A 19639-nucleotide genomic window follows, 5' to 3' on the forward strand; every position below is an offset into this window, starting at 1 on the left:
AACACCATAGGACCACGCAGCCGTCATACCGCTCAGGAAGGAGACACTTTCTGTCTCCTAGAGATTAATGTACTTTGGTGCGAAAGGTGCAAATGAATCCCAGAACAACATCAAAGGACCTTGTGAAGATAATGGAGGAAACGGGTACAAAAGTATCTATATCCACAGTAAAACGAGTCCTATATCAACATAACCTGAAAGGCCGCTCAGCAAGGAAGAAGCCACTGCTCCAAAACCGCCATAGAAAAGCCAGACTACGGTTTGCAACTGCACATTGGGACAAAGATCGTGATTTTTGGAGAAATGTCCTCTGGTCTGATGAAACAAAAATAGAACTGTTTGGCCATAATGACCATCGCTATGTTTGCTGCAGGAGGGACTGGTGCACTTCACAAAATAGATGGCATCATGAGGAAGGAAAAGTATGTGGATATATTGAAGACACCAGTCAGGAAGTTAAAGCTTGGTCGCAAATGGGTCTTCCAAAAGGACAATGACCCCAAGCATACTTCCAAAGTTGTGGCAAAATGGCTTAAGGACAACAAAGTCAAGGTATTGGAGTGGCCATCACAAAGCCCTGACCTCAATCCTATAGAACATTTGTGGGCAGAACTGAAAAAGTGTGTGCGAGCAAGGAGGCCTACAAACCTGACCCAGTTACACCAGCTCTGTCAGGAGGAATGGGCCAAAATTCACCCAACTTATTGTGGGAAGCTTGTGGAAGGCTACCTGAAATGTTTGACCCAAGTTAAACAATTTAAAGGTAATGCTACCAAATACTAATTGAGTGTATGTAAACTTCTGACCCACTGGGAATGTGATGAAAGAAATAAAAGCTGAAATAAATTATTCTCTCTACTATTATTCTGACATTTCACATTCTTAAAATAAAGTGGTGATCCTAACTGACCTAAGACAGGGAATTTCTACTAGGATTAAATGTCAGGAATTGTGAAAAACTGAGTTTAAATGTTTTTGGCTAAGGTGTATGTAAACTTCCGACTTCATTTTACATTACATTTACATTTTAGTCATTTAGCAGACGCTCTTATCCAGAGCGACTTACAGTTAGTGAATAATTTATTTTTTTATACTTGCCCCCCGTGGGAATCAAACCCACAACCCTGGCATTGCAAACGCCATGCTCTATCAACTGAGCTACATCCCTGCCGGCCATTCCCTCCCCTACCCTGGGTCAATTGTGCGCCGCCCATGAGTCTCCCGGTCGCGGCCGGCTGCGACAGAGCCTGGATTCGAACCAGGATCTCTAGTGGCACAGTTAGCACTGCGATGCAGTGCCTTAGACCACTGCGCCACTCAGGACTTCAACTGTAACTCTGTCTGGACAGTCAGTTTTAAACCTACTTTTCCACCATCTAGGTTTGTAGTTTGATTAAAATGACATGGATGGAGGATAGCTAGACTCCAGAGCATTCTCTCTCTCACAACGTTGTAGCCCACTTTGTGAAGAATAATATATCCCGATGATTTACAATCTCAGACAAACTTGGCACATCAATACAGATTCATCTTTCACCTTTTTGGGAAAATGGTAGCAGTGTGGTAGCAGTGTTGATATTTTCCCATGTGAATTGTTTGTTGTATAAGGACACATTTGCCAAGTCATGGTTTGACAATTCAAATGCAATAGGTGAACTAGATTATTCTCTTTGTATTGAATTTCAGCTCTTGAGTATGGAGGCTCTGAGTCTTCAGGGTGTAAATCCTGCAGGGATTTAGACTCAAATTGAATCAGGGGCCAATTCATTCAACTGGGATATTTGCTGGATTGACTGAAGTCTGATTCTTTTGAGGAACTTAAGTAACCTTAATAGAATAAGTACTTATGAAGCCAGAAGACCCAGCTACCCTTGAAGAACTTGACTGGCCGTCACTACTCTCTGACAATGATATGGCTAATGTCTGATCTTCAGTGTGAGTGTCCTATCATAGCTGTGAATGAAAAAGGGAATGAGACATTAGTAATCCAGTCAGTGCTATCACTCAGGGGAGATCATCAAGAGGAAACCTTTAATGTCTCACAGCATATAGTGAGAGAACTGCCATGTCGGACACAATAGAATTCAATGAAAGAAAAACGAAAAACTATACGCAGGTTTCTCTAGAAGATTAGTCACTGAAATTGGACCTAAACTGACTGGGTCAGGATGTTTTGATTGATGCAGCAAGGGAACTCTCATGTCACTGAGTTCATCACACCAATTGTTTCTGTCAGCAAGGGCCAATTGGACAATTAGTGAGTTATTGGAAGGCTTTTGATTAGAATTTCCCTCAAACATTTATAAAAATAGTTTTGGGTATATTAGCCAGTTGGATCATATTAAAGGCTCCACGCAGGATGCTTTTTGCCATTGAGAAATCAAATTATTTAGAATGTTTAGATGTTATAAAACAATCTATTTTTATTAATTCAAAGAGATAAGAGTAGACAGTAGCTTTGAATCAAGAAAGCCATCAAGGGACGTTTCCTTGTCTCCTGAAGCCCCAACATGAGGCACTTTAGACTGGCTTACAGGCAGAAAGATCATCCCTTCTGCCTGGCACTACCAGGGAAACCATAGGGGACAAGGACTCAGCACATTCCATCTGCACTACAGCCACCCTGCCAAGACAACATGACACTCTAGCGCTCTCAGACTTTTGGGTACGGGGTCCATTTGTGTGTGTGTGTGTGCGCGTTTGAATAAGTGCACACATATAATCATGCAAGTATTCAATGTTGGCAACCTAGGGTAGGCATGCTTTGACTGTACCCTCTGGTGGACTTTTTCCACATGCTCATCTCCCATATTAACAACAACAACAAAGGCACCATGGGAATTGGTCCCCTCCCTTCTCCTCCCATCCCATCCCCACCCTTCTCCTCCCATCCCCTCCCCTCCCATCCTTCTCCTCCCATCCCCTCCCCTCTCCTCCCACTGGTCCTGGGGTTGGCAGGGTTTAGGGATCTTGCTGGGTGGCTGTAGTGTTTGGAGGGAGTGTGGATGAGGTACTCTTCAGATTGACAGCCGGTGGGTGAGCAGGGGCCAAGCCACTCTCCAGGCGAGGCCAGTATCATCTCAGCCCATCAGGTTTGATTTTACCTTCATTGAGCAGTTTATAAAGACGCTTGGTGAGTGGTTGGGTGGGAGAGTGCCATCGTATCAGATTGCATCATAGCAGGGGTTTGCGTTGTGATATTTTAATCATAACAAAATTGGAAAGATAAACATTGACAATAACCAGTGTCAGCAATGAAATATAAAATCGCAAGAGACCCCCTCTTGAGATTGTGTTGGAGGATGTAATCTTTAGAGAATAGACACTCGAAATCCTCAGCCCTCTCCTCCTCTCTCTCGCACTTCTGTCAATCGTAACTCTTGGGTTTAGCTCTGTGGCAAATCTGAGGGCTACAGATGGAAGACGCAAGAGAAGAGTAAAGGCAAGAATGAAAGGGGAAAGAAAGAAGAGGAACGAGTGTGTGAGAGACAAGTTGACATATGGGAGATAAATTCAGAGAGCTGAAACCACTTACGCAATTATTCTCCTAACAGACAGAGAGAGCATCAGAGAGAGCGAGAGAGCGAGAGGGAGAGAGGGAGAGCGAGAGGGAGAGAGAGAGAGGGAGGGTGAACAGAGGAGATTTCTGGAGTGTGTTGGATCTTTAATCTGGGATTTGTGAGACTTCCGCTGGGCTGAGAGGCGAGCAGCGGCCCGCGGTGCAGGCCCTCTGTGTTAACTACAGTGAGGGAAAAAAGTATTCCCCTGCTGATTTTGTACGTTTGCCCACTAACAAAGAAAGGATCAGTCTATAATTTTAATGGTAGGTTTATTTGAAAAAAATCCAGAAAAACGCATGTCAGAAATGTTATAAATTGATTTGCATTTTAATGAGGGAAATAAGTATTTGACCCCCTCTTAATCAGAAAGGTTTCTGGCTCCCAGGTGTCTTTTTATACAGGTAACGAGCTGAGATTAGGAGCACACTCTTAAAGGTAGTGCTCCTAATCTCAGCGTGTTACCTGTATAAAAGACACCTGTCCACAGAAGCAATCAATCAATCAGATTCCAAACTCTCCACCATGGCCAAGACCAAAGAGCTCTCCAAGGATGTCAGGGACAAGATTGTAGACCTACACAAGGCTGGAATGGGCTACAAGACCATCGCCAAGCAGCTTGGTGAGAAGGTGACAACAGTTGGTGCGATTATTCGCAAATGGAAGAAACACAAAAGAACTGTCAATCTCCCTCGGCCTGGGGCTCCATGCAAGATCTCACCTCGTGGAGTTGCAATGATCATGAGAACGGTGAGGAATCAGCCCAGAACTACACGGGAGGATCTTGTCAATAATCTCAAGGCAGCTGGGACCATAGTTACCAAGAAAACAATTGGTAACACATTACGCCGTGAAGGACTGAAATCCTGCAGCGCCCGCAAGGTCCCCCTGCTCAAGAAAGCACATATACAGGCCCGTCTGAAGTTTGCCAATGAACATCTGAATGATTCAGAGGAGAACTGGGTAAAAGTGTTGTGGTCAGATGAGACCAAAATCGAGCTCTTTAGCATCAACTCAACTCGCCGTGTTTGGAGGAGGAGGAATGCTGCCTATGACCCCAAGAACACCATCCCCACCGTCAAACATGGAGGTGGAAACATTATGCTTTGGGGGTGTTTTTCTGCTAAAGGGACAGGACAACTTCAACACATCAAAGGGACGATGGATGGGGCCATGTACCGTCAAATATTGGGTGAGAACCTCCTTCCCTCAGCCAGGGCATTGAAAATGGGTCGTGGATGGGTATTCCAGCATGACAATGACCCAAAACACACGGCCAAGGCAACAAAGGAGTGGCTCAAGAAGAAGCACATTAAGGTCCTGGAGTGGCCTAGCCAGTCTCTAGACCTTAATCCCATAGAAAATCTGTGGAGGGAGCTAAAGGTTCGAGTTGCCAAATGTCAGCCTCGAAACCTTAATGACTTGGAGAAGATCTGCAAAGAGGAGTGGAACAAAATCCCTCCTGAGATGTGTGCAAACCTGGTGGCCAACTACAAGAAACGTCTGACTTCTGTGATTGCCAACAAGTGTTTTGCAACCAAGTACTAAGTCATGTTTTGCAGAGGGGTCAAATACTTATTTCCCTCATTAAAATGCAAATCAATTGATAACATTTTTGACATGCGTTTTTCTGGATTTGTAAAAAAAATTCTGTCTCTCACAGTTCAAATAAACCTACCATTAAAATTATAGACTGGTCATGTCTTTGTCAGTGGGCAAACACACAAAATCCCAGGGGATCAAATACTTTTTTCCCTCACTGTGTGTGACTGTTTTTGCAAAGCCTCTTCACCCCCCTTCCCTCCTCCGTCTTATCACCCCTCACCACCACCACTGCGCTTCTGTTGTTGTCATTACCGATACTATTTTCAGACCTGGGGTGGTGCCATGTGCATACAGTGCCTTGCAAAAGTATTTAACCCCCTTGGTGTTTTTCCTATTTTGTTGCATTACAACCTGTAATTTAAATTTATTTTTATTTGGATTTCATGTAATGGACATATAGAAAATAGTCCAAATTGGTGAAGTGAAATGAAAAAAATTACTTGTTCACAAAAAATTGAAAAATAAATAACGGAAAAGTGGTGCATGCATATGTATTCACCCCTTTGCTGTGAAGCTCCTACATAAGATCTGGTGCAACCAATTACCTTCAGAAGTCACATAATTAGTTAAATAAAGTCCACCTGTTTGCAATCTAAGTGTCACATGATCTCAGTATATATATACACCTGTTCTGAAAGGCCCCAGAGTCTGTAACACCGCTAAGCAAGGGGCACCACCAAGCAAGCGGCACCATGAACACCAAGGAGCTCTCCAAACAGGTTAGGGACAAAGTTGTGGAGAAGTACAGATCAGGGTTGGGGGCTGGGGGGGGGTTGAATCGTTATGCACGCTCAAGTTTTCTGTTTCTTTGTCGTATTTCTTCATTTTTTTACACAAAAAAATATTTTGCATCATCAAAGTGGTAGGCATGTTGTGTAAATCAAATGATACAAACCCCCAAAAAATCAATTTTCATTCCAGGTTGTAAGGCAACAAAATAGGAAAAATGCCAAGGGGGTTGAATACTTTCGCAAGCCACTGTATTATCTCCACTTCGAGGAGACGTGGAGGGTTTTAATATAATCATTACAATCACACTGACAGAGAGAGGGATGAGTCACTGAGCCCAACGTATGTCCAGGTAGAAGCTGTTAACTTGGGGTCGACGACTCTGTATTCATGACTGGTTGAGCTTGATGTTGTTGTCAAGAACAACAGCAGTTTTTATATTTATTTTATTATTTATCTCTGTTTACATCCTCTGTGCTGTAGGTAGGAGTTTCTGGCTGTGCTCCAGGAACACTCACAGAGCTCCAGTTTGTCATTATTACAGCACAGTGTTCCCAGCCTGCCCAGATTCCATCATGGCTGTCCCGACGGGGCACAGACCCTCATAATTACAGCCTTGTACCCTCCTCCTCCCCACCACCACCACCTCCCCTGTTCCTCCTCTATGGCACATCGCCTAATGTTAGGCCTGAATACCCCCTGCCAACTTCCAAGTCACACGCAGAGACTTTGCTACACAAATCAGAGAAAAAGCTTGATTGAGATATGCGGAATGTGCTCTTTGGTGAGCCCAGAAGAGAAAGAAGGCCATGTCTCATTTCCATTATTCAATTAATATCTTCTCATATGTGCAAACCTGGTGGCCAACTACAAGAAATGTCTGACCTCCGTGATTGCCAACAAGGGTTCTTGCCACCAAGTACTAAATCATGTTTTGCAGAGGGGTCAAATACTTATTTCCCTCATTAAAATGCAAATCAATTGATAACATTTTTGACATTTTCTGGATTTTTTTGTTGTCATTCTGTCTCTCACTGTTCAAATAAACCTACCATTAAAATTATAGACTGATCATGTCTTTGTCAGTGGGCAAACGTATAAAATCAGCAGGGGATCAAATACTTTTTCCCTCAGTGTATATGTTACATAGAATATCTGTCAGTCATTCATAAAACATTTTGAACAAGTTTTAATTACCATGGCTACTTTTTTTTATTATATTGTGAGGCGATCAATAACATACTATAAATGATGTAGTCGTTTTGTAACTGAAATAAAAGGACTCATTTTAGCTGAGTGAAAGTTTATTTTCTTCCGCCCTCTGAAATGTTTATGTGACACCCAAATGTTCATTATTTCCGGTGACAACCCCCTCCTTTCATTGTCATAATCTCTCGGAGCCTACTCAATGTGTCTGTGCTTTCTGGAGCTGTCACCACGCCTTGGGCAGACTCATGTATAATTTCCAACATTCAATTAAGTCCTGAAATTTTTGATAAGTCTCTGCCCCCAATCCCCAAAAATGAATAGGAATGGCAGGAGGCGAACAGGGTGTGTAGGGCCAGTCATCGGACAGAGGACTGATCATCCCTGCTCTCTCTCTCCATCAAACCGACCAGTTACTAGGGATAATTCCGCAGGAAGGCGGATATTATAGGCCGCTCGTCTGTCTCCATTCGATAAATATTGAGCCACCTCCTTGTGAAGGTGTCACCATGACATGCTTTAACAAGCCTGGCATGACTTTCATTGCTTACAGATGGGGGGGGACAAACAGGCCAGGGTGTGTAGTTTATGGTCCGGTGCTGGGCTGGCTGCCTCCGATGCTCATTACATACAGGCCAGACATCCTCATACTGAATACACAATTGACAAGTTAAAGAGACTGTCAGGACTCGTCTCGTCAAGGGCATGTAGCTTGTAAAAGCATCCGAGTCAATTTACAATATAAAAAGGTTACAGTGGATGCCTATAGATCAGAAAGTGAGAATAGACAGTATATGAGCTTATACATGTTTAGAAATTGACTGCAGTGCTTGTGAAATATAATAGATGGTCTTAAAGTATGAATAATGGTTCTCATCAGACCTATTATTTCGCTGGCAAATTATAATCTTTATGCACATGTTAGAAGTAGAATGTTTAATAAAGGGCTCTATACTGTAGAGAGGCCTCTTCAAGGCCTTACAAAGAATGAAGCCCCTATCACAATTACACTTTATGAAAGCTCAGTTTCAAACGTCTGATAAAGTAGAAGAGAGATAAGTATAAGCTTGGAATTAAATAAATAACTAGCTATAGGGTTGTAGCATATTCACCCAAGGTTGTCTGTCACTCATGTACTTTTTATAGTACCGGGTAATTTGGATGAATGAAGCTGGATAATTCATTTAATGAGATGGATCGGGGAAAGAGGACAAAAGCCAAAGGACAATGACACACCACTTGGCCATGGCGCGGCTATGGCTGCCTGAATGTGATGACATGATGGGAGCTGCCCTGCAGCATAGCTAAAGAGAAGCTGAGAGTTTCACACGTTGGATGGCCCTCTGGGTCTCTCTCTCTGGCACAACCTCCCTGTCCCCAGAGAAGGCAGTCCTGCATGGCCAAGCACTTATTACTCTGGAAGGCTAATCAAATCAGCCTTTTGCTGGGCAAGCCATTTTGAATGGGTCTAAAAAATATATTATATTACCATTTCCTGGCCGCATTTTGGGGGGGGGGGGGGTATATTGGAAGTCATCTGTGCTCAACTAAATGGACTGGAGATGGAATTGAAATTGCAGACATCGGTAGGTCTGGGGTTTGAATGTGGTGTTTTCAACAAAAAAAAACGTTTTAGTGAGTCAGCAAAAAACTGTTAGGAGTCTCAAAATGGATACGAGGCATCACAGAGCTGGGTAATTGCCAGCTGCTCGAGGGCAAGCACAACACACACAAAACACCTGTCTAGCCAGAAACAGTTTGCTGTGTGATAGACCTCTACCCTTGACACTACACTGTACTGCTCTGTGCAGTATGTTTATCAGCTGGCTAACTTTAGCCAACCGTATGTATGTACACACTGTTTAAGACATACAGTGCCTTTAGAATGTATTCACACCCCTTGACTTCTTCCACGTTTTGTTGTGTTACAGTCGATAAAAAAATATATAAATTGAGATGTTTTGTCACTGGCCTATACACAATACCCCATAATGTCAAAGTCAAATTATGTTTTTCGGAATGTTTATAAATTAATTAAAAATGAAAAGCTGAAATGTCTTGAGTCAATATTTATTCAATCCCTTTGTTGTGGCATAAGTTCAGGAGTAGAAATGTGCTTAACAAGTCATAATAACATAACACGTTGGATGGACTCTGTGGATAATAACAGTGTTAAACATGATTTTTGAATGACTACCTAATTTTTGTACCCCACACATACAATTTTCTTTAAGGTCCCTCAGTTGAGCAGTGAATTTCAAACACAGATTCAACCACAAAGAACAGGGAGATTTTCCAATGCCTCACAAAGAAGGGCACCTATTGGCAGATGGGTAAAAAAATATATCCCTTTGAGCATGGTGAAGTTATTAATTACACTTTGGATGGTGTATCAATACACCCAGTCACTACAAATATACAGGCATCCTTCCTAACTCAGTTGCCGGAGAGGAAGGAAACCACTCAGGGATTTCACCATGAGGTCAATGGTGACTTTAAAACAGTTACAGCGTTTAATGGCTGTGATTAAAGAAAACTGAGGATGGATCACCAACATTGTAGTTAATCCACAATACTAACGTAATTGACAGAGTGAAAAGAAGGAAGCCTGTACATAATAAAAATATTCTAAAACATGCATCCTGTTTGCAACAAGGCACTAAAGTAATACTGCAAAAAATGTAGCAAAGTAATTCACACTGGGCGAAAACGGTCAATATCAGGGGACATCTTATCTAGATACAGTATATCCGGATATCTGACATTTTATTAGATATAAGGAGTAGACATGCTCCAGATATGCATGTCCTTAATTTCATATCTGGAGCTAGGATATTCTCCTTAATGGGAAAATGTCTTCATGCATCCAATCCGGTTTTCAGAAATCTCCCTGCTACGGTATTAGTCCAGGCAGATATCTGGGGACCATAAAATTATTTCCCCTACACTTTCCCTGGCTGCCACTGCTCTTGCTCAACCAAAAATGTCCTCTGTCATCACAACCTTTGGAGATATTTCAATAAAACGATTTTGTGGTAAGTTTATAATTTTGGGTATGTCAGGGCGTGTGTAGGTGTGGTGTAGGAAATCAGATGCAGGACGCAGACGGTAGGTTCCAAAAGCTGTATTCCGACCCAAACACAGGCAACAGGGCAACAAAGCCCAACAGCTAAACTACGCCCAAGGCGTGTAGGCAAAATGCGCACAAACAGGTGCGACAAAATATGTAGTGCACGAAACAAGTGCAAACGAGCTCCAGCGCAGTGGAGAGAAATATGCTCAACCGAGCAAACACAACACTGACGAAAACAATCACACACAACACAAGACAAACACAACGAGAAACTATTAGGACACTAATCACGTAAAACAGAAACAGGTGTGACACAAACAGACAAAAGCAAACGAACATGAAAACATAAATCGGTGGCAGCTAGAATTCCGGAGACGACGAACGCCGAAGCCTGCCCGAACAAGGGAGAGAGGCAGCCTCGGCCGAAACCGTGACAGTACCCCCCCCTTGACGCGCGGCTCCAGACGCGCGCCGACTCCGGCCTTGGGGACGACCCGGAGGCCGCGGCGCAGGGCGCGTCGGATACCCCCGATGGAATTCCGTCAGGAGCGACGGGTCCAAGATGTCTCTCCTCGGCACCCAGCACCGCTCCTCCGGACCGTACCCCTCCCACTCCACTAGATACTGAAGACCCCCTCTCCGACGTCTAGAATCCAAGATGGATCTCACGGTGTACGCCGGTGCCCCCTCGATGTCCAACGGGGGCGGGGGGGTCTCCAAGATCTCATGTTCTTGGAGCGGGCCTGCTACCACCGGCCTGAGAAGGGACACATGGAACGAGGGGTTAATACATTTATACTCCACTGGCAACTGTAATCTATAACAAACCTCGTTCAACCTTCTCAGGACTTTAAATGGCCCTACAAACCGCCGACCCAGTTTCCGACAGGGCAGGCGGAGGGGCAGGTTTCTGGCAGAGAGCCAGACTCGATCTCCAGGTGCGTACACAGGCCCCTCACTGCGGTGTAGGTCGGCGCTCGTCTTCTGTCGACGTATGGCACGCTGCAGATGGACGTGTGCAGCGTTCCACGTCTCCTCCGAGCGCCGCACCCACTCATCCACAGCGGGGGCCTCGATCTGGCTCTCATGCCATGGTGCCAGAACCGGCTGGTACCCTAAAACACACTGAAAAGGGGTTAGTTGGGTGGAGGAGTGGCGAAGAGAGTTCTGTGCCATCTCAGCCCAGGGCACATATCTCGCCCACTCCTCCGGCCGGTCCCGGCAGTATGTTCTGAGAAACCTGCCCACATCCTGGTTTACGCGTTCCACCTGCCCATTACTCTCCGGGTGGTAACCCGAGGTGAGACTCACCGAGACCCCCAACCGCTCCATAAAAGCTCTCCAGACTCTGGAGGTGAATTGGGGACCCCGGTCAGCCACAATGTCCTCGGGCACCCCGTAGTGCCGGAACACATGAGTGAATAGTGCTTCGGCGGTTTGTAGGGCAGTAGGAAGACCCGGCATGGGGAGCAAACGACAGGCCTTAGAGAACCGATCCACAACGACCAGGAGTGTAGTATTCCCTTGAGAGAGGGGAAGGTCAGTTATAAAATCCACCGAGAGGTGGGACCATGGTCGTTGTGGAACGGGCAGGGGTAGTAACTTACCCCTAGGCAGATGTCTAGGCGCCTTACACTGGGCGCACACCGAGCAGGAGGAAACATAAACCCTCACATCCCTGGCCAACGTAGGCCACCAATATTTGGCACTAAGACAGTGCACTGTCCGGCCGATACCCGGATGTCCAGAGGAGGGTGACGTGTGAGCCCAATAGATCAATCGATCCCGACACTCGAGCGGAACATACTTCCGACCCTCCGGGCATTGTGGTGGACTAGGGTCGGTGCGTAATGCCCGCTCGAGCTCAGAATCGAGCTCCCACACCACCGGTGCCACTAGACACGACTCCGGCAGTATGGGAGTGGGCTCCACGGACCTCTCCTCCCCGTCATACCGCCGAGACAGTGCATCTGCCTTACCGTTTTGTGACCCAGGGATGTAGGTGATCTTAAAAGAGAAACGGGTCAAAAACATACTCCATCTAGCCTGTCGAGGGTTCAGCCTCCTCGCTGCCCGGATGTACTCCAGGTTACGGTGGTCCGTCAAAATGAGGAAAGGGTGTTGAGCCCCCTCAAGCCAGTGCCTCCACACCTTAAGGGCTTGGACCACAGCTAACAGCTCCCTGTCCCCTACGTCATAATTTCACTCCGCCGGGCTGAGCTTCTTGGAATAGAAGGCAACGGGGCGGAGTTTAGGTGGCGCGCCTGACCGTTGGGACAGCACGGCGCCAATACCGGCTTCAGACGCGTCCACCTCTACCTGAAATGGTAAAGAGGGATCCGGATGCGCCAGCACCGGAGCCGAGGTGAACAGGTCCTTCAGCTTCTTAAAAGCCCTGTCCGCCTCGACTGACCACTGCAGACGCACCGGGCCCCCCTTTAAGAGAGACGTGATGGGAGCTGCCACCTGCCCAAAACCCCGGATAAACCTCCGGTAGTAATTCGCAAACCCCAAAAACTGCTGCACCTCTTTCACAGTGGTTGGTGTTTGCCAATTACTCACGGCTGACACTCGGTCTACCTCCATCTTCACCCCTGACGCAGACAACTGATACCCCAAGAAGGAAATCGACTCCTGGAAAAACAGACACTTCTCTGCCTTCACATACAGGTCGTGCTCCACCAGCCTCCGCAACACTCTGCGCACCAGGGCCACATGCTCGACACGGGTAGGTGAGTACACGAGGATGTCATCTATGTACACCACCACTCCCTGTCCCTGCATGTCCCTGAAGATCTCATCCACGAATGATTGGAAAACTGACGGAGCATTCATCAACCCGTATGGCATGACGAGATACTCGTAATGGCCCGAGGTGGTACTAAAGGCTGTTTTCCATTCATCATCCTTCCTGATGCGCACCAAGTTGTACGCGCTCCTGAGATCTAATTTCGTGAAGAAACGCGCCCCATGCAACGACTCAGTCATGGTCGCAATCAGCGGGAGTGGATAACTATACTTCACCGTAATCTGATTGAGACCACGGTAGTCGATGCACGGACGCAACCCCCCATCCTTCTTCTTCACGAAAAAGAAACTCGAGGACGCGGGGGAAGTGGACGGCCGTATGTATCCTTGTCTCAGTGATTCGTCTATGTAAACCTCCATAGCTTTCTTCTCCTCCTGAGACAGAGGATACACATGACTCCGTGGGAGCGCAGCTCCTGCCTGAAGGTCTATCGCACAATCCCCCTGCCTATGGGGTGGCAATCGCGTCGCCCTCGCCTTACTAAACGCGATAGCCAGATCCCCATACTCAGGTGGAATGTGCAATGCGGGCACCTGGTTTGGACTTTCCACCGAGGTAGCCCCTAAGGAAACGCCCAAACATCTACCCACACACTGAGCAGACCACTCCTTCAGAGCCCTCTCCTGCCACGAAATAACGGGGTTATGGGTACTTAACCAGGGCATGCCCAGCACCACCGGATACGCAGGAGAGTCAATCAGAAACAGTTGTATTATCTCCTGATGACTCCCCTGCGCACACATCCTAAGTGGCGCCGTGACCTCCCTGATTAAGCCCGTACCCAACGGACGACTATCTAGGGCGTGAACGGGAAAAGGAACTTCCACAGGGAGAAGGGGAAACCCTAACTCTAAACAAAACTTCTTATCAATGAAATTCCCAGCCGCGCCTGAATCTACCAGCGCCTTACACTGGGAATGAGGTGCCACCTGCGGAAAACACACAGGCATACAAAAATGGGCAACAGTGAGCTCTGGGTGAGTGGGGCGCCTACTCACCTGGAGGGAATCCCCAGTGCGGGACCTGTCGTCATCTCCCCGAGGAGGCCATCCCCAGCACCTAGCCGCGGTGTGTCCTCCCCGACCACAGTTGGTGCAGTGGATGGACCCCCCACTCTGCCGACTCCTCCTACCTCTAGCGCCAGCGCCCCCGAGCTCCATAGGACACGGCTCGGGTGCGCTGGAGGATGGAATGGACGGACCCCCCTCAGGACGTCCGCGGGTAGCCAATAGGTTATCCAACCTAATTGACATGTCGACCAGCTGGTCGAAAGTGAGACTGGCGTCCCGACAGGCCAGCTCCCGACGGACGTCCTCTCTGAGGCTACATCGGTAGAGATCGATGAGGGCCCGATCATTCCACCCTGCATCTGCCGCTAGAGTACGGAATTCGAGTGCGAATTCCTGGGCACTCCTCCTCCCCTGCCTAAGGAAGACCAGACGCTCCCCCGCCGCTTTCCCCTCCGGGGGATGGTCGAACACCGCCCTAAAGAGGCGGGATAACTCGGTGTAGGTAATGGTCGTGGCGTCGATCTTCCTCCACTCCGCGTTGGCCCACTCCAACGCTTTACCGGCCAGGCAGGAGATTAGGGCGGACACGCTCTCATGCCCTGAAGGTGCCGGATGGACTGTGGCCAGGTACAGCTCGACCTGGAGCAAGAACCCCTGACACCCAGCCGCTGTCCCGTCGTAAGCCCTCGGGAGAGATAGACGGACTCCTCGATGTTCCGGTGCTGGAACGGGCGGGCTGGCCGATGGTGCTGGCTGGGCGGGCGGTGGTGGAGGCGAACCCCAGCCTCGGAGTGTGGAAATAACCTCCTGCAGGGCGTTCCCCATCTGCAGGAGTTGCTCCTGCTGATCCCGAACCTGGGCTTCCAGTCTTGTCTGGGCTGCTTCTGCTCCTGCTGATTCCATGGGTGGTGTGTGATTCTGTCAGGGCGTGTGTAGGTGTGGTGTAGGAAATCAGATGCAGGACGCAGACGGTAGGTTCCAAAAGCTGTATTCCGACCCAAACACAGGCAACAGGGCAACAAAGCCCAACAGCGAAACTACGCCCAAGGCGTGTAGGCAAAATGCGCACAAACAGGTGCGACAAAATATGTAGTGCACGAAACAAGTGCAAACGAGCTCCAGCGCAGTGGAGAGAAATATGCTCAACCGAGCAAACACAACACTGACGAAAACAATCACACACAACACAAGACAAACACAACGAGAAACTATTAGGACACTAATCACGTAAAACAGAAACAGGTGTGACACAAACAGACAAAAGCAAACGAACATGAAAACATAAATCGGTGGCAGCTAGAATTCCGGAGACGACGAACGCCGAAGCCTGCCCGAACAAGGGAGAGAGGCAGCCTCGGCCGAAACCGTGACAGGGTAAAAAAATGTACAACGTTGTACATATTTTCCAATGAAGTTAGATGTATTTTATTTTATCTATATACAAGTAGGAAAGCCTTAAGATAAATAATCCACTTGTTTAGAGAGAAGAATTTAGATTATTTTTTAGTAAAGTAGTAATATGTTGGGATACTAGGGATCGTCTGAGGTAAAATACATTAAAAAGATGACGTAACTTAATTGCAGTTGTAAATGTTTCCACTAGTGACTGATAGCTTTACAGTTAATGTTACTTTATAGCATTTTAGCTATTTTACACAGCATTTTTTGTTGTATAGGCTCCCGAGTGGCGCAGTGGTCTAAGGCACTGCATCTCAGTGCTCGAGGCGTCACTACAGACCCCCTGGTTCGATTCCAGGCTGTATCACAACTGGCCGTGATTGGGAGTCCCATAGGGTGGTGCACAATTGGCCCAGCATTGTCTGGGTTTGGCTGGTGTAGGCTGTCATTGTAAATAAGAACTTGATCTTAACTGACTTGCCTAGTTAAATATAAATATAGCTAGATAGCTAGCTACGTTTGTGAGTGAGAGCTTTTCAATTGGCATCTCTCCCCCTGTTTTTTTTGTTACAGGTGGGGACTGGATTAGGTGTGAGCAGTGCAGGAGGTGGGCTCATGAGTTGTGCTCCAATAATTTTACTGGGGATAGCTTTATTTGTGACCTACAGTGGGGGAAAAAAGTATTTAGTCAGCCACCAATTGTGCAAGTTCTCCCACTTAAAAAGATGAGAGAGGCCTGTAATTTTCATCATAGGGACACGTCAACTATGACAGACAAATTGAGATTATTTTTCTCCAGAAAATCACATTGTAGGATTTTTAATGAATTTATTTGCAAATTATGGTGGAAAATAAGTATTTGGTCACCTACAAACAAGCAAGATTTCTGGCTCTCACAGACCTGTAACTTCTTCTTTAAGAGGCTCCTCTGTCCTCCACTCGTTACCTTTATTAATGGCACCTGTTTGAACTTGTTATCAGTTTAAAAGACACCTGTCCACAACCTCAAACAGTCACACTCCAAACTCCACTATGGCCAAGACCAAAGAGCTGTCAAAGGACACCAGAAACAAAATTGTAGACCTGCACCAGGCTGGGAAGACTTAATCATTTGCAATAGGTAAGCAGCTTGGTTTGAAGAAATCAACTTTGGGAGCAATTATTAGGAAATGGAAGACATACCAGACCACTGATAATCTCCCTCGATCTGGGGCTCCACGCAAGATCTCACCCCGTGGGGTCAAAATTATCACAAGAACGGTGAGCAAAAATCCCAGAACCACACGGGGGGACCTAGTGAATGACCTGCAGAGAGCTGGGACCAAAGTAACAAAGCCTACCATCAGTAACACACTACACCGCCAGGGACTCAAATCCTGCAGTGCAAGACATGTCCCCCTGCTTAAGCCAGTACATGTTCAGGCCCGTCTGAAGTTTGCTAGAGTGCATTTGGATGATCCAGAAGAGGATTGGGAGAATGTCATATGGTCAGATGAAACCAAAATAGAACTTTTTGGTAAAAACTCAACTCGTCGTGTTTGGAGGACAAAGAATGCTGAGTTGCATCCAAAGAACACCATACCTAATGTGATTTTCTGGATTTTTGTTTTAGATTCCGTCTCTCACAGTTGAAGTGTACCTATGATAAAAAATTACAGACCTCTACATGCTTTGTAAGTAGGAAAACCTGCAAAATTGGCAGTGTATCAAATAATTGTTCTCCCCACTGTATCTGAGCATACAATTGCACCATATTCAGTAGTAGGCTACAAGGCACAGAAAAGCAAACATCATCATATTTAATCCAAAGCACATCTCTGCTATTTCTGTTTAAAAAATGCTGCATAGCAAATCCAGAGCTCCAATCACATCACCTGTTTTCTGTAAAGATGTAAACATTGGCCAATCTTTGCTAAAAAATGTATTTTATTTATATAACAGAAAATAAAAGTTGCACACCCTCAATACCGCTGCCAACCTATTTGTGATGAATGTGATGGGTGCAGATTGGGTCATCAGCGGCACCGGTCTCTAACAGCCCAGACCCAATGTGGGGGTAGTGTTGGTCTGTGATCCACTCCAAACTGTCAATACATAAATCATGAATCAAAATATTGTAATTTCACATAACGCTACACAAGGCAGCTACTCTAACTGCCTTATTCATGATGAGAAAACGAACCGAAACAAGCTAGCTAAGTTAGTTAGCTATCTTATATTAACCAGTAATACAAAATACGCCCAAACGTTTTAAAAAGTTAGCCTTCACCTTGATGCTTAACAATAAATGTTGTTATTTGTTAGCTAGCTGGGCTACCAGTTAGCTTTTACCCCCCTAGTAAGCCTAGCTAGCTAGCTCTATTGGCTACTGGCCAAATTAGCTAACGTCTTTGATTCTAGTTACTAAGATAAATAAAACATCTCAAATTAGCGACTCACTTTAGCATGAACTTCTTTGAGGTCTTTTTTGAAGAGCTTCTTATTTCTTTGTTTCTCCAGTTGTCAGTTCGACCACACACCGTTTACAAACTCATTTGTGGCACCCAAATTCAAAAATGACAGTTGGAAAATATGTGATTCTTGTTGCTATGCTACCAGTTAGATGTTTTAGCATGTGCACGTGCCTTTAGGCAGATGAAATACACAAAGTTTAGCTAGTGTCTGAAATAATTATATGGATTTAATATTTGTCCAATTATTGAACATGTCCTCAAAACTCAAATAAGCATCAGAAATTGCCCTTATTTAGCATATCAAAAAGCATATCAAGATCCTGATATGGACCTCAGTCAAGAGCATATGCATTATATGTATTGAGAAAATATACTATGTAGGCCTACTGTCAGTATTTGTCATCATATAGAGAAAATAAGATGTCCACATAGGCCTATCTCAGGATATCTAATGAGTCAATATCCGGCCATACCATGTATGATATCCGGAGGGAATCCCCAAAAGATTTGTGCATGAATGAAAAAGATGTATTTCATTTTTGACAAATTATTGAACGTGCTGAAAACTCAGAAATGCATCAGAAATCGTCCTTATTTTCAGCATATCAAGATCCGGATATGGACCTCAGCCAAGAGAAGCATATCTGGAATCAATGGAGTGTGAACGGATCAGCTTGTCCGAAGCACCCTAACATAAGCGGGAGGCATAAAATGAACAGACCAGAGGCAGTTCAGGTTGTGGTACATTTTCTTCTGTATTGCTACTGAACAGGTTTTCTTTCGCCCAACAAAATAATTCCAATACAGGGTAACGTCCAACGCTGAAACAACAGTGTAACAACAAAATAAACAAACTAAGCCGTTGACCAAAAGGCCGTGGCCCAAAAAGGGAAAGCAAAACAACAAATGGCTACTCCTGTCTTTAGACTATCGTCTACACATTATAGTTACAGGAGGAATGCTTCTCTATATCTATAGTCTGCTTTGGTTAACAGAGAGACATGGTGTCCCAGACGAAGAAGCTTTCTCTGAGGTAGGCCAATACGACGTCCTCCCATGTCCCCATCTCTCCCAATACTCCCCCAGCTCCTCTCCTGGCACACCTATATAGAGGAAGACACGGAGCAATTAGTGGGCCCAGCTGTGTGCTAATTGGCATTACACTGAGTACCTATCCCCTGAGGAGGGTGCTGTCGTGTCGTCTTTCTCCGGCTGGTCACTGAACTCTCACAATAGCTTATTATCTTGAATGTGCTGAGAAAACACATATATACAATGTATACAGTCAGTATTTCTCAACATGAAGAGAGAAAATAGGATGTCACATATCTCAGGATATTGAATGAGTCCATATCCTGCCATAGGAAATGCCCATGTGTGATATTCGGAGTAATCCCAATATCATATATATCTAAAAGACTCTGGATTCAGAATTTGTCAGGATATGGTGCAAATCCACAAAACTCAAAATATGTATTGGAAATGGTCTGTATTCTCTAGAATATCAAAATGTGTCATGTTAAGATATTCCCTGATATGGACCTTTTTCGCCCAGTGTCACATTTTGTCCTGAATACAAAGTGTTATGAATGGGGTGAATCCAAAACAACAAATTACTGAGTAGCACTCTCCATATTTTCAAGCATAGTGGTGGCTGCATCATTTATGGGTATGCTTGTAATAGTTAAGGACTCAGGATAAAAAAGAAACGGAATGGAGTAAAACCTGGTTCAGTCGGCTTTCCACCAGACACTGGGTGATCAATTTACCTTTCATCAGGACAATAACCAAAAACACAA

At 45.6% G+C, this 19639-nt stretch overlaps 1 protein-coding gene across 1 annotated transcript in view; it reads left to right on the forward strand.

Annotated features, from left to right (window-relative positions):
• Positions 1-19639, forward strand: part of LOC311105400 (leucine-rich repeat and fibronectin type III domain-containing protein 1-like protein) — a gene marked incomplete at both ends in the record, with an annotated part of 70657 nt that overhangs the window by 15229 nt on the left and 35789 nt on the right. The gene's annotated exons all lie outside the window — the stretch shown is intronic.

Source organism: Coregonus lavaretus (genome assembly GCF_964263955.1).
Source record: "Coregonus lavaretus genome assembly, chromosome: 30".
NCBI lineage: Eukaryota > Metazoa > Chordata > Actinopteri > Salmoniformes > Salmonidae > Coregonus > Coregonus lavaretus.